The sequence below is a fragment of the Arachis hypogaea genome, chromosome 18 (assembly GCF_003086295.3).
Source record: "Arachis hypogaea cultivar Tifrunner chromosome 18, arahy.Tifrunner.gnm2.J5K5, whole genome shotgun sequence".
Taxonomy (NCBI): Eukaryota; Viridiplantae; Streptophyta; class Magnoliopsida; order Fabales; family Fabaceae; genus Arachis; species Arachis hypogaea.
In genome coordinates this window covers 13,397,734-13,407,591 of record NC_092053.1, presented here as the reverse complement: position 1 = coordinate 13,407,591, position 9,858 = coordinate 13,397,734, and the positions used below count along the sequence as shown (strand labels likewise).

General features: G+C 25.0%; 1 long non-coding RNA gene across 1 annotated transcript; it reads right to left on the bottom strand.

Annotated features, from left to right (window-relative positions):
* Positions 1-629: 629 nt before the first annotated feature.
* Positions 630-2,911, bottom strand: LOC140181528 (uncharacterized). The gene is made up of 4 exons (XR_011876235.1): positions 2,744-2,911; positions 2,598-2,652; positions 2,381-2,509; positions 630-913 (listed from the first exon to the last, which is right to left on the bottom strand). It is a non-coding gene; the product is annotated as an uncharacterized lncRNA (long non-coding RNA).
* Positions 2,912-9,858: the final 6,947 nt, after the last annotated feature.

Below are 9,858 nucleotides of genomic sequence, written 5' to 3'. Positions count from 1 at the left end.
TCCCATGATTACCCTGATTTATTTGATTACCCAGTGCCTCAGCTGTTGCCTGCATAGCTGCAGCCATATTTTCCAGGGTAGCCATAAAGTCTACTGGATCAGTCCCTATGGGGGGCAGGAATAACGGTGCCTGTCCTACCTCTACCTCACCCACGACCGCGTCCGCGAGTCGACATCTGGTCCCTATACACACCAAACAAGTGATATTAAGTTGATCAGTCTCAATATCGCAGGTCTAATGCTTTAAGTTCCAAATGCATGCTCACAAACGTTTATGCCATATATATCAATCAGATATCCTAATAGCACATACACACATATACAGAGAATGCACAGAAGTACAATCATTCCATCTTTCAGGCTCTATAGGAATGAACTGCTCTGATACCATAATGTAACACCCTACCACACTAAACTCTACGCTTAAGCCGTAAAACAGAGGTGGTGTGGTATTACGACCTCTAAAATAAAATGAATACATATAATAGCAGAAGAATTATAATATGCTAGGAGCCTTGAAGAAAAGAGGAAACAAAAATCGCAAAATAAAAGCGCAATGCTCAAGGAACGAGTTAACCTGCGTGCTAAGGAAACCATAACTATTAAACATATGATAATAGAAGTAGGAATAGAGTGCCAAAGATACAAAATAACAAGCTCCTAACTCAGCCTGCAAAGTCAAGACTGGCCGGAGAATATTTACATATATATACATACATATCCAAAACCCAAAAGTACATATACACAATCCTGCCTCTCCATAAACCTCTAAGAGGATCAAAAAGGACAAGTTATGCGGAGAGAAAGCTAAGTACATATATATATATATATACATCATAGCATAACAAAATAACCTTGTCACCACTCCGCTTCAAGAGCCCAGACGCCTAACGAGATGCCTCTCGACCTGCATCTGAAAAACAACAACATAGTATGGAATAAGAACCGGAGGTTCTCAGTATGGTAAAGGTGCCACACACATAATATATAAGGTCCTGGGAATGCTAGAGGCAATCCTAGAATGCCGACACTCAGATTATAGAGCTTAAAGTATTAAATAGAAGCCATAAAAGGTGGTTTACTAAGGATATTTAAACCTAACTTAACTTAACCTTAAATCTAAATCCCATTTTGCCATTCCTCCATACCTCCAACTCCATCATGCATTTCATAGACAGATAAACAGATAAAGACAAGCACAAGAAGGTTACAAATACTGTAGGTAACAAATACACATTTAACATGGCAAGTACATTTAGGCACACCCAATTAAAGCACAAGCAAGTAATTCGAGTAATATGCATATGATGCATGCCTGTCCTATGGCTGATGAGGCTCATCTGTCGGTTATCCAGCCAACCCGACAAGTCTAAATTGTCCTTAGACTGTCCCCCGACGTGCATCCCCAAGAGTCTATGCATAGCTTTTTCTCATATAGTCAATATTGCTCAATGGGGTAACATTCCTGGGAATTTATATAGTGCCCGGTCACACTTACGTCGTAAGGTCAACAGAGTATCGAGTTTTCAACCTGGTACACGTGGTGGCAAGCCACGACACTTAATCCAGGGAATCTCATATCTCAGATTATTCAAATTCATAAGCCATTTAAATAATTCAATTATAATTCATCAACATCCACGTCATTCTCAATCGCATTTCATTCATCATCATACATCAATCATATTCAATCCTTATCCTTCATTATCACACCTCCCATTCTGTCCATCAATAGTTCCAATTCAAAACATAATTCATTCTCTTCTAAATGAATCAAACTTAAAATATGCTCATTTTCTTAATAACTCTAAATCAAACCATATAACCTTTGAATATAAATCTTTTTAGATAATCATATAAACAAAATCTCTAATTTTTATAAAATTTCGGCAGCAACTCCTCTAAAACTCGGACTTTGCCACCCTTTTCGGGTCCAAACCTGCTTTCTTTTCAATTCAACATACCCTTCATCATCATCATAACAGTCACCACAATAAATCTATCTCAGATCAACAATTATACTCATACAATATTCAAATCCAACAACCAAAATTCAACTAAGGATCATAGTTCACTAATCCTAGGCTTCTAACACAAAATACCTCAAATCAATAATTTACCAAATTATTAGTTAATCAACAAGCACCAAACCAACCATGTACATCAACAATAACATTCAACCATAATTCTCTCCAAATTAACATAACAACATTCACCATCCAAAATTAATAACTAATTATCCAATAAACTTCAACCAAATATATTCATCGACAAATTACTAAACATTAAACATACACCTGCATTCCAACTTATCCTATGGTTATCTAGCCTACGTTTTCATAGAACATTATATATTAAATGAAAGAAACCTAAACCATACCTTGGCCGATTCCCAAGTATTATTCCAAGACAATTTTCTTAAAAGAACACAGCCCTCAAAATCTCAACTAATCCGCTTCCTCCAAGTTCCAGTATTCACAATTTTAAGCTCCAATTATTTATTCACAACCTAATACACATTCATAACACATATATATCCAATTTAATACTCAAAGCTCAAATTCAATGAAATTAAAATAAAATTATCATATCCTCACCTTATCCAAGCTTCACATAAGAAAGAGTGAACGTTTTCCTCAAGCTAATTGGATCCTAAAACATCAAAAATCAAAGAAATTCAACCTTCCCATTGAAAATTCGAAAATTGGGGAAAAAGAGGTCTAAGAGTGATTAAACAAGTTACAAGTGAAATTGTTCCGGTAGAAACGTAGAGCTCGACGCGGTGGACGCGTGGCCGCAAACGGTGCGGCGATTGGAGCTCGGACGGAGAAGTTACGGAATTTTGAAAAGTGACGTAAGGGTTGGAAGTGTTTCTCCTCCCTGAAGCTTTCACGCTGCTTGCAGGTGAAATGGGGAAGAAAGGGGCTTTCGGCCTCATTTAAAAGGGCTGGTCCGGTTGGACCGACAGCCCAGTTCGGGTCCGGTTTAATCGGTTCGGTCTGTTCGGTCCAATCTTGGATCGATTTTCTCGAAATTGGTGTCAAAATTCTCGTTTCGATGAGCTCTATCCTAATTTAATATAATATTCACATTTCTAATCCTCCTTATTAAAAACTAATTTATTGACTAATTATCTATTAATTTAACCGGGGTTTACAATCAACCTACCTTATCATCCATGAGAACGATTTTTAGGTAAGTTGTCTTACTCTTGTCAAATTTGGATGGGACTTTTCATAACCTTATTATCCTTGCCTTTATTTTCCAAACCTTTTCATTACATAATCTACTATAGGTAATATTGTTGATAGAATCATAGCTTGTAGCCATTAGGTATGGAAAATAATAAAGAGAAAAAGAACTATGAATGAGGTACGAATTTTCTAGATGATAAATAATTGTAACAATTGACTATTACGACTTATATATATATATATATATACACACACTAATTGCACACGGTACGAATTTTTAATGGAGATACTTGCCACTATTAAAAAAAATTATATAAATAGAGACACCTGCTAAGTATATATATATATATATATATATATATATATATATATATATATATATATATATATATATATATATATATATATATATATATATAATTCACATTAATTATATGCCAAAATTTTTAGAAAAGAGATAAAAAAAAAGAGATATATAAATATGTATAATATTATCGCTATATATGAAGCAGATTTATATTGCTATAATTATATAGACTTATTATAATTATATCAAATTTAATTATAACTGTAAATAAATAAAATAGAAAACAATCAAAACTATTTTTTTTTGTTTTTATAGTCAAAATTTAATGTAAATATAAAAAATAAAATTACTAATGATTAAAAATTTGAATAGAAAATAAAACTCCATAATCTAAATTTAATTTGTTAACTAATTAATCTTATGTTCATATAATAATATTATTATTATTATATACTAATTAAAATTGTGAATATATAGTGATAAAATTATTACATATGAACGAAAATTAGAACTATATTAATTATATCAATTATATTCATTCGAAATTATTATTAATATTATTATTATTATTATTATTATTATTATTATTATTATTATTATTATTATTGAGTAATGATGATAATTCAAGCGACAAAAAATTTTACCTATAAAATATCTAAAATTAGATAATACTCAAGTATAATTAGATGACAATTATAATTCAAATTATATCAATTTAACTATATCAATTATAATTACTATAATTGCTATATACTTTTCAATTATATCAATTTAACTATATCAATTATATTCAAATTATTAGTAAATTATTTTAATAAAATTTCTTGCTATAATTAGGTTATTCTTATGTTATTACTTTGTATTAATCGTTATAATTAATTCAATAAAGATCTTTATTCAGTATAAATGTTATCTATATTAATTATATGCCAATATTTGTAAGTATGAGTTAAAAAAAGAAATATATAAATATATATAATATTATTGTTGCTATATAAAAAATAGATATAAATATATATATAGACTGTATTATAAAAAAAAGCCTATATATAATTATAACAAAAAACTCAACTAAGTATTTATTGGTTTTTATGGTTTCTGTTACGCTTAATGAAAATTGAGTGATATAAAAGGTAAATACGGATGTGACATGCATGCGTATATTAATATAGGAAGAATATATATTCAAAAGCATCTTTCTATTATATCACTTATATTATTTACTCACAACCTTAAAGTCTTTAAAAATATATTTAATTGTATTATCATTCAAAACATAAATTCATCCTTTATTTTCATTAAATATTTAGATTAATTCAGTTAGATGAGTGTTGTAATAAAAGGATAGACTATTATTATTATTAAAAAAAGAGATATATAAATATGTATAATATTATTGTTATATATGAAGCAGGTTTATATTGCTATAATTATAGAGACTTATTATAATTATATCAAATTTAATTATGACTGTAAATAAATAAAATAGAAAACAATCAAAACTTTTTTTATATAGTCAAAATTTACTGTAAATATAAAAAATGAAATCACTAATGATTAAAAATTTGAATGAAAAATAAAACTCCATAATCTAAATTCAATTTGTTAACTAATTAATCTTATGTCCATATAATATTATTATTATTATTATTATTATTATTATTATTATTATTATTATTATTATTATTATATACTGATTAAAATTGTGAATATATAGTGATAAAATTATTACATACGAATAAAAATTAGAACTATATCAATTATATCAATTATATTCATTCGAAATTATTATTATTATTATTATTATTATTATTATTATTATTATTGAGTAATGATGATAATTCAAGCGACAAAAAATTTTACCTATAAAATATCTAAAATTAGATAATAGTCAAGTATAATTAGGTGACAATTATAATTCAAGTTATATTAATTTAACTATATCAATTATAATTGCTATAATTGCTATATACTCTTCGATTATATCAATTTAACTATATCAATTATATTCAAATTATTAGTCAATTGTTTTAATGAAAATTCTTGCTATAATTAGGTTATTCTTATGTTATTACCTTGTATTAATCGTTATAATTAATTCAATAAAGATCTTTATTCAATATATATGTTATCTATATTAATTATATGCCAATATTTTTAAGAATGAGTTAGAAAAAGGGATATATAAATATATATAATATTATTGTTGCTATATAAAAAATAGATATAAATATATATAGACTGTATTAAAAAAAAAATTAAGTCTATATATAATTATAACGAAAAACTCAAGTAAGTATTTATTAGTTTTTATGGTTTCTGCTTAATGAAAATTGAGTGATATAAAAGGTAAATACGGAGGTGACATACATGCGTATATTAATATAGGAAGAATATATATTCAGAAGCTTCTTTCTATTATATCACTTATTTACTCACAGCCTTAAAATCTTTAAAAATATATAATTGTATTATCATTCAAAACACAAATCCATCATTTATTTTCATTAAATATTTAGATTAATTCAGTTAGATGAGAGTTGTAATAAAAGGATAGACTATTATTATTAAAAAAAGAGATATATAAATATGTATAATATTATTGCTATATATGAAACAGGTTTATATTGCTATAATTATAGAGACTTACTATAATTATATCAAATTTAATCATGACTGTAAATAAATAAAATAGAAAACAATCAAAATTATTTTTTTTTCTTTTTATAGTCAAAATTTACTGTAAATATAAAAAATAAAATCACTAATGATTAGAAATTTGAGTGAAAAATTAAACTCCATAATCTAAATTCAATTTGTTAACTAATTAATCTTATGTCTATATAATATTATTATAATTATATACTAATTAAAATTGTGAATATATACTGATAAAATTATTACATATTTATGAAAATTAGAACTATATCAATTATATTCATTCGAAATTATTTATTATTATTATTATTATTATTATTATTATTATTATTATTATTATTATTATTATTATTATTATTGAGTAATGATGATAATTCATGCAATAAAAAATTTTAATTTATAAAATATCTAAAATTAGATAATACTCAAGTATAATTAGGTGGCAATTATAATTCAAATTATATCAATTTAACTATATCAATTATAATTGCTATAATTGCTATAATTGCTATATACTCTTCGATTATATCAATATAACTATATCGATTATATTCAAATTATTAGTCAATTATTTTAATGAAAATTCTTGCTATAATTAGATTATTCTTATATTATTACCTTGTATTAATCATTATAATTAATTCAATAAAAATCTTTATTCAGTATATATATTATCTATATTAACTATATCCCAATATTTTTAAGAATGAGTTAAAAAAAGATATATAAATAATTATAATATTATTGTTGCTATATAAAAAATAGATATAAATATATATAGACTACTGTATTAATAAAAAAAATAAAGCCTATATATAGTTATAACGAAACACTCAAGTAATTATTTATTGGTTTTTATGGTTTCTGTTACGTTTAATGAAAATTGAGTGATATAAAAAGTAAATACGGAGGTGACATGTATGCGTATATTAATATAAGAAGAATATATATTCAGAAGCATCTTTTTATTATATCACTTATTTACTCACAGCCTTTTTTTTTTTTTTTACCAAAGATAGAAGACTCAAACCCGCGACCTCTTAATTGAGTATGGGGAGACTATGCCATTTGAGCTATAACTTATTGGCTATTTACTCACAGCCTTAAAGTCTTAAAAAATATACAATTGTATTATCATTTAAAACACAAATTCATCCTTTATTTTCATTAAATATTTAGATTAATTCAGTTAGATGAGTGCTACAATAAAAGGATAGACTATTATTATTATTATTAAAATAGAAAAATATCATTAATTGATAATTAGTTTAATAATATATTAAATATTGATTTGATATAATTATAATGAAAATATTTTTCTAAAATAATATTTTCATATATTATTCATGAGCTAATTATAATGCAATTAAAGATATTATTATAACATAATATCTAGTTACTATATTTCTATTACACTTTGTATATATCATCAAAAGATGTATGTTTCATTCTTTTTTCTAGATAAAATCTGTTTTTATCGGCAAAGAAATTGTGTTTAGGTAAACGATTTACTATATGTTTAGGTAGAGATTTTTTTCGAATACAATGAAAATACAAATAAAGAAATAAAAAAATAAACTTAAATATATCTGACACAAAAAAATTTATATTAAAATATTTAAAAATAGTATATCCACAAAAAATACTCATAATATACAAATTGGGGCAATAATTTAAAATTCTCTAATACTAATTTAATCAAATACTAATATTAAAACCAAATTACTTAAACAATATTGAATCCATTCTAATCCTTAGTCACGTATAGAATAGTCATTCTCGTAACGACAACCAACTGAAAGAACATCGTAAGTTTGAACATTTAGAATTCGTGCAAATTCAGACCATCCTCTTGTTAAATAAGTTTCATCATCCGCTATCCATGCAATGCAGCAAGGTATATAATTGTCACACCGAGAAACCAAACTAACCCTTATTCTCCTCAATTGCATTGCATGCATGCAAAAGAAAGTCGGTAATTTCTGAAAAAATCACAATGTGTTATAAAATTATTCTAATAACGAAAAGCTTAAAATAAGAAAATTTAAATATATTACCAATCGTTGAAATTATATATTCGAGTTTGTCACGAATTTAGCAAAATTGAACTTAAACAGAAGGAATTTAATCTCATTATGTGTTCCACTTCGAAGATTTTCGGGCAGACGTAAAAAGCATGGAGGGGATGGAACTTAAACTTGGCCTACAAAGGTCCATAGAAACAATTCCTCAATCAAAAATCGAACCTCTTCCAAGAAAGCTAACTTTAACCACATTCCATTAGGTTGGTCATAATAGGTGAGTAGATCCAACCATCCTTCGGTAAAGTAGAGTTTATTGCCCATTATTTGAACGCTTACATCCATGTAGTTGGAACCCGAATCAGTGAAGACAACTCAATGAGGTATTTCATGGATGTGATGTATTGTAAATGATTGTGGCAAAAGACAATGAACTGGAACATTAGACGATAAGAATAACCTAGAGTAACAACAATTAATAAATTATCAAAAGAATAATATAATAGAATGAGTATATGAAAAATATTATAAAAAATTATAAATTGAACCTTAAAAAGATCAACTTCAATAAAAAATGAAAAATACATTCTTATTCTAAATGAAGTAGTAAAAAAAATAAATATAAAATTATGAGTTGACTCTCAAATTTAGATTCATGTACCACAGAAAAATACTATATATAGACTTTAGTTAAACAAAAATAAATATGTAAATTACTTATTATTAAGGTAATTTTTTATTATATACAGTAATTACGCATTAAATATTGATTTGATACAATTATAATGAAGATATGTTTCTAAATTAGTATAATTATATATTATTCATTAAATATTAATTATAATATAATTATAATAAAGATATTTATATAAAATAATTTAGAATAGAAAAAATTACATTCATTTTGAAGAAAAAACGGAGTTATAAGTGATCGACACGTCATCTTTATTAGTTGGAAAAAAACCCAATTTAAGTAGATTAAGTAGATGTAAGTGTATTAAGTATATAAAAAATATTATTGTATACTAAAATTAATTATCAAAATTAGTTATCACATATTTATATATAAATATACGTATTGTTTAATTTATTTTTAATATATATATTTTATATTTTAATATATATTTTATACTAATAATTAATTTTAGTGTATAAATAATATAATTGTAAATATATAAGATTGATTTGGTGACAGTATTAATATGGGCATTCTTTTCAAGAATTTAAATCGATAAGAATAAACATATAAATAGTAAGTATATCTCTAATATATTTTATTAAATAAAAATTATTTTTATATTTGTTTAAATTTTTATATAATTTTTTCTTTTAATTTATTTTATATTAATTTTTTAGAATTTAACAAAAATTAAATTCTAAATATTTTTTTTAAAGAAAAAAAACGATAAAAACTTCTAAAAATCGTATTTTTTGAGTCGGATAGAATGATGCCAGGAAAAAACTACATGAAAGAAATTTAATTATAGAAATAATAAATAGCATATTTTCTGGCAACTGTTCCACCTTTTTATATATATATCTCGCATCTTGCTGGATAAGAGATAAATTTGTATAGATTCTTTTAGAATTTTGATACGTATTTAAAATGTTCGTGATATGAAAAGTTTAAGTATTATTTAAAAGATATTAGTTTACATTTTTAGAATGTTTTAATTTA